Genomic DNA, 7,199 nt, shown 5'->3' with positions numbered 1-7,199 from the left:
TCTGCAACAGAAAAACCGTGCATCCTGGGAGGGTTAGATCATGGGATTTAAACTAATAAATGCTGATGCAAGTTATGTTAAAACATTTATCTTCTTCTGATTAAATGGTTTTGGATTTCAACACAGAATCTGCAATAAAGCATTTTTAGATGGCACTTGGTCCTTCAGCCAAAGCTAGCGTAATCAAAGATTGCAGAAGTAAAAAATTCCTTTAGTAAGAAAGGATATGAAAAATATAATACAAAACATTAATAATCAGTAAGATAACAGCCAAATCTGTCTATGCTTTGTCCAGAGTTCTCCCCTGCCTACTGAAAGTAGCAAAAGCCTTACATTGAAGTGATTTGTTGAGTCCTGTCATTAACTGTAGTGAAAGCCTTTCCAATAGTAACAAGTCACTCACTCCCACATGTCCCAGAACCTTATCTGTGTAGCTGCAGAGGGGCAGCCATTTCTTGTGCAGCATCCTGTGCTGTACAGACATCCAGAGGCAGCAAAGAGTTAAAAAATAGAATCTCATGCCTTAGGCTTAGAAGCCAAAAATTACTTCACATTCTTGGGAGTAAACTAATTGCCAGATGCACATCAGAGTAGATCCATGTGTAAAAACACTGTACAGAAACATTCTTAATTAATGAAGGGTTGTAGAGTCGATACACCCACACAACCCAAGGTTCCTGCAGGACCTACCAAAGCATCCAGCTCATGCAGACCAGTCATTGGGTTAGCTATTGGCACTCACCTCTTGTTTTGGGCCATTTGGGTGGGTGTTTGTTAGTGTTCCAAAACTAATGATTGTACAATTCTATAATTCCACTTTAAGTGCCACTGAAAATGTGATGATCCATCAGCAGTGAGTTTCATGTGTATCGGTGTATCAGTTTCACCTTGGCTGTTTCATGTGTATCAGTAACACCTGTCTGGGAAGGTTATGGAAAGAATAATCTCAGGAACCATCATGGACCAATTAAAGGTCAACCAGGGGATCAGGCCTAGTCATCGTGGGTTTATGAATGGTAGATCCTGTCTGACAAACCTGATTTCATTCTGTGACAAGGTGACCCACTTGGTGGATGAGGATAAGGCTGTCGATGTGGTCTACCTGGACTTCAGTAAGGCTTTTGACACTGTCCCCCATAACATCGTGGAGAAGCTGGCTGCCCATGGTCTGGATGGGCATACGCTCTGCTGGGTGAAGCACTGGTTGGATGGCTGGGCCCAAAGAGCTGTGGTCAATGGAGTGGAATCCAGTTGGCGGCTGGTCACAAGCAGTGTCCCCCAGGACCCACTGCTGGGTCTGCTTCTGTTTAACATCTTCATTAATGATCTTGATGAGGGGATTGAGTGCATGCTCAGTAAGTTTGCAGACAACACTGAGCTGGGAGGGAGTGCTGATCTGCCAGAGGGAAGAAGGGCTCTACAGAGGGACCTGGATAGACTGGATCGATGGGCCACGGTTAACAGCATGAGTTTCAGTAGGGCCAAGTGTCGGGTCCTGCATTTTTGTCACAACAACCCCAGGCAACCCTACAGGCTTGGGAAGGTATGGCTGGAAAGCTGCCTGGTGGAAAGGGACCTTGGTGTGCTGATGGACAGTCAGCTGAATATAAGCCAGCAGTGTGCCCAGGTGGACAAGAAGACGAATGGCATCCTGGCTTGTATCAGGGACTGTGTGGTGAGCAGGACTAGGGAAGTCATCCTGCCCCTGTACTCAGCATTGGTGAGGCCTCACCTCAAGTACTGTGTTCAGTTTTGGGCACCTCAGTACAAAAAGGACATGGAGGTACTGGAGCAGGTCCAGAGAAGGGCAACGAGGCTTGTGAAGAGCTTGGAAAATCAACCCTATGAGGAGAGGCTGAGGAAGTTGGAGCTGTTCAGTCTAGGGAAAAGGAGGCTGAGAGGAGACCTTATCACCCTCTTTCAGTATCTGAAAGGTGCTTACATTGAGAGTGGGACAAGTCTCTTCTCACTGGTGACAGGATGAGGGGAAATGGCCTCAAGTTGTGCCAAAGGTAAGTTTGGGTTGGATGTTAGGAAACGTATCTATACAGAAAGGGTAGTTAAGCACTGGAATAGGCTCCCCAGGGAGGTGGTTGAGTCACCATCCCTGGGTGTGTTTAAGAGCCATTTGGATGCGGTGCTCAGAGATATGATTTAGCAGAGGGTTGTTAGAGTTAGGGTACTATGGTTAGGCTGTGGTTGGACTTGATGATCTTTGAGGTCTTTTCCAACCTGAGTAATTCTATGATTCTATGTTAAATGATCAGGAAGAAATCCATACCAGGCATGGCTTGCAGCAGCAATACCCTTTTTATTGTGACTTTTGTCTTATCCTGTTTCTTCCAGTAAACTCCAAAACCAAATCCCCAGCTGACATGCAAGCCTTTTCTTTTCTCATGCTATGTGTTTTATGAATGTAAACTCCAACTCATCTGTGGCAGCGCTCACATAGCTGTAGTGACCCTGAGCCTTCTCTTCAGTTTACTGAATGCTCCCAGCTTTCCCAGCTTCACTCATTCCTGCACCAAGTGCTGCAGAAGTCTCACCAGCCTGAGCAGGGGGCAGGGATCACCTCCCTTGATCTGCTGGTGATGTTCTCCTAGTGTATTGCACTTCTCTTTGTTGAACTTGGTAAGGGATCTCCTGGCCCAGTCCCTAGCCTGCTGAGATCCTTCTGGACATCAGCACAGCCCTCTGGTACCAATCACAAAGGCAGTAAAATGCCAGCATTCATGTAACTTGCCCTACTGCTCCCCTTTAAATTAACTGATGCTACCATGGGGCAAAAGCAAACACCATCATGAAAACACACACAGCACCTATTCTCCACATCTGTTAAGTTTGAACTTGCTCCCATTTAGCCCATGGAATACATAATATGCACATTTTCTTGCATTACTTCCATCTGTATCCCTGGTCAACAGTCGCAGCTGGGTGTAAAAATAATGGTAAATATGTTACAAACCAAAACTCTGGAGGTCTTATTAAGTTACAGGGAAGGGTTTGGGGATGGGCTGGGAAGGGACGTTCTGAGTTGTGACTGGGTGAGTAGTAGTGGTAGAACACTGTGTGCCTGTGTCCACAAACACTGTTTCTGAAACCATTTAAATGCCACAGAGGCTGAAACCATTTAAATGACAGAGGCTGATCCTGAAATACCAGTGAATCTAACCTGGCCCAGGCAAGCCTAAACATGATTTCTTGGAGTCGGGGTCCAAAATCAACCTTCTGGGACAAGCTGGCTCCTCACACCTCTTCGTGACTCTTGGAGTGCATCCCTTTTTCCTGTTTCTTTTAAAATAAAGCCAACCAAACAGTTCCCAGAGGTGCAGAGAAGGAGTCAAAATGCTGAGCAAGTTCAAATGCATGCCAAGGTGTGTGCCGCTCTGGCAGGACCCTGGTCCAGGATTCCTGCTTCTCTCCTTTCATTTCAGTTAGAATAATCTCAGCCTAGCAGTTAGGATTTCTCAGTTATTCTGACTTGCTCATCCAGTAATGGCACACTGAAACTGCAGTAGGAATCAGGACTTCTTTGGAAGAAGACCTTGCTCCTGGCTCAGGAAACTCAAAAAAGAGAGGTTTGTGTCTCTTCAATGTCAGCCTTGGCTGGCAGGCTTAGCACTCAGCAACATGATTCATTACTCAGTGTACTCTGAGCTCACATCTACGTGAGCCAGCCATACGATTTTCATAACTTAGTACAATTAAATCAGTGGAACAATAGGAAACCCCTTCAATTTTGACAGTGATTAGGTATGGAAATATGTCATCTCCTCACCTAAACCACAATTCTGAAAAATTCATCTTGAATCCTTTGCTTTCTGAAACAGAAACAGAGATTTATGCAAAGGAGGTGCCTGTAGGTGCCAGAAGGCTCCAGGTGGCAAGTGCAGAGACCCTCCTGCTGAAAAGGAGGATGAATGTTGTCATGCAGGGGAAACACAGTGCTCCTGCTATTCCCACCTGGCTGCTGGGATGTAGGATGCCCCTATGACATGCTTTGTGCTGGGATGGTGCTGTGCATGACACTGCCCTCCAAACCTGGGATGACACAGTCTTCCCAAGGCTCTACTGTGGAAAACTGGGAAGAAAATATTGAAGCTCTTTTCTTCCTAGACATAGGGGGGGGAAAAACACACAGGAAAAACAGTGCTTTTGTCAGCATTCTACACATGGATCCATCAAAAACAAATGAAAAATTCTTCTAATACTGCCAAGGAAACAATCCAAGCAGAAATGTGGGATGCTTTAAATCCCTCACACAAGTTATGTCAGACATTTCTGCATGATGGCAGAGAACCCAAGACCTTCAGTTCAGTTGTTTCCTCCACATTTGATCATTCCTTACTATTCCAGCCTTCAAATCGAGTTTTACATCAGCTTTGAGCCTAACTATCCTCAGAGGCCCGGAGGATAGCAAGCAAGGTTTAGCCAGATTGGCAGCGCCTCTTCCAGTTGCAACAAGATTTCAGTTCAGGGAGGAGCCTGGTGCTATGAGAAAGCCTCGTGTCAAAGGGAAGCCCAGTGCTTCTGCCATGTAAGCCAGTAATAGCTTCTTTTTATCAGAAAACAAGGGCATCCCTTCCAAGAAAGACCAGGTTCTCTCTGGTTTGGCAGAAATGGTCCTGCACGTGACAGTTTGGGAGAGGTGATGCTCAGCAGAAAGACAAAGCACAGAGCAAACCAGGGTATCCAAGGCAGAGCATATTGGAGCAGCTCATGCTGCTCTGGGGGTGTACGTGGGAGCAGTGCCTTGCACCTTGCATATGGCATTGCTAGAGAGCATCTGGTTAGCATCACAGAGCCCAAGCTGTTCTGCACGAGTGGCTGTTTGAAACAAATGAGTGTATATTCCTTTGCAGTGATTACCTCACAAGCTGTTGTGGAGAGGGAAATGTAAGCATGCTGTGTCTGCGTCCTTTTCAGAGGGTTAGATGAGAACTCTGGCACCAGCACTCTAAAATACATTTGGTGTGCGTGCATAACTGACACTGTTGCTGTTCCAGAGCTGTATATGTTGCTAAATAACGTTCCCATTGTTTCATTGGTTACATTTATCTCAGTATTTGGCTTGGATTTTGTTTTGTGTCCCAGTCCCCTTAAAGCCTGGCTGAAGGAAAGCACATAACCCTTTCCTGAATCTCATTTAAAAGAGCTTATTTTATTTTATTTTATTTTATTTTATTTTATTTTATTTTATTTTATTTTATTTTATTTTATTTTATTTTATTTTATTTTGTCTGTACTTCTCTTCCTTTCCCACTTCCCGGGGGATTTTACATGTCATGTCTTATCTATAGAAAAACTGTTGCTCTTATGAGTTCAAAAGGAAAAGCTAAAGGAAGAACTGTAAAATGTTATCATTTTATATACATATTATTATGAATGTTATTACATTTCAGGCTTTTGATAGTGGTCTGCAGGAATCAGGAAAGATTCTTTATTCTTTTTTTCACTCCGCTTCCTATTGTTTAACTTCAGAAAGTGGTTTTTGTCATTCAGTGATGTATCAGAAATGTGCTACTAGGATGTACAGAGTTTGTGTTCCTAGAGACTAAAAACTTTGGTGCATGTGTTGCTCACATGGGGTCAGGGGAGTAGGAGGGTAAGTTAGGAGACAGCGGTTGGATTTCTTTGGAGCAAGGTATGTTTTCTAAGATCAGCTTTTCTTCTAGATTTTTTTGGTATTCAGAGACCTAAAACATTGGTGGCATTTGATCTTTTAGTCTAAACTTAGTATGCTTGTTAAGAGTATCAGTAAATGTTTTTGAAGTATGGGGTTCAGGAAATAAATGCTGTGTGAACTCTACTGCACCAGAATCTGGGAGCAGTTGCCAGTAACTGTAAGGGAATAAACTGAAGAACTTAATTGATATGTCTTGCACTCCCACTCTAGCACGAGGCGGGGAATTATTCTGGAAACACTGCAGAAAGGACAAGAAGAAATTATGGGATTAAATAAGAGTGCAAGGATGTCTTATGACCTGCATTGCAATGTTAACTACTGGCTGCTACAGACACTCAAGATGCTCTGCAAAAATAAACCACTGCAAAAATAGACCACCTGAACTTCCTCCCACACAGAGCACAAGAGGAAAGATGGGAGTCAGAATTGTACCCAAATGGAATTAGAGTCACATAGTACTGTGCCACAGAAAACATGTCAGGTCAGAGACCAGCCCATGGAGTGCAGTTAACAGAAAACCAGAGGGCGAGGCTCAGAGGCAATATCCTAGGTCACACACATTGGTTGAGAACACCTGAGCAGTTGTCTTCATTTAATTGTTTTTCTTTTTTTTTTTTTTCTTTTTTTTCTTCACTCTAGCCCTCCATATTAATTTCACACTCTCATTTAAAGGACTGTTTAACTTGGATGCAGAATTATGAATGTACTGCTGGCTTTCATTTGAATGCATTTATTTGAGTTTTTCCCTTTCCAGTTTCTTTCTGGTGACTCATTTGACTATTCAGCCCACAAAGGCCATTTTATACTGTTAGAAGAGGTCTCTCTAGTTCACACATCTGCCTTTCACCTGGAAGGCCACCTCAGACCAAAGAGCGCAGGTTTCATAGGCCATGGTGCAAGAGGATGTTCAGTGCACATCAATGGGCTTTGCAAACCCAGCCATGGACACAGGAACGGAGCAGTGCCCACCCCAAACTGCCTGCAAGACTTCAGAGGAGTGGGCTAGGTACAAGGCAGTCTGCAGAACAGATGGAAAGATTATGTGCCTATGGATGAGCTCTGCCTAACCAGTGGGCTGAGGAGCTGCCGACACTCCACAGTGTGTCAAAAGCCTCCAGGTACTTTCAAACATTCATTAGATCTTGGAACTGGAAATTGTTGTGTTGTTGTGGGTTTTTTTGTTGTTGTTGTTGTTTTTTTAAGAATAAACACCTCATGTTACTATTCTGCATCAGCTACAAGGTGTTTGGGTCCCTATTTTGACCAAGAACGTAATAACCTGAAGTAAAAGAAGATGGTCTGCCTAAAATTTAGAATACACAAAGTGAAATGATTTTTGTCTGACTCTTATTGTCTGACCCTGTAATTTTAGGCAGGAGCAGGGACACTCCTAATGTTTTAGGCAGACAGATAGCAGGGTGTCCTTTGTTGCACTGGGTGAAGACTGCTTTCTTTGAAGTGTCTAAACGTCTTCCCAAGTAAATGTTATCAGTCCTGTATAACATGGCATCAG

The sequence above is a fragment of the Coturnix japonica genome, chromosome 3, assembly GCF_001577835.2.
Source record: "Coturnix japonica isolate 7356 chromosome 3, Coturnix japonica 2.1, whole genome shotgun sequence".
In the NCBI taxonomy this organism is placed as follows: domain Eukaryota; kingdom Metazoa; phylum Chordata; class Aves; order Galliformes; family Phasianidae; genus Coturnix; species Coturnix japonica.
Note: the sequence above shows the minus strand (reverse complement) of the source record.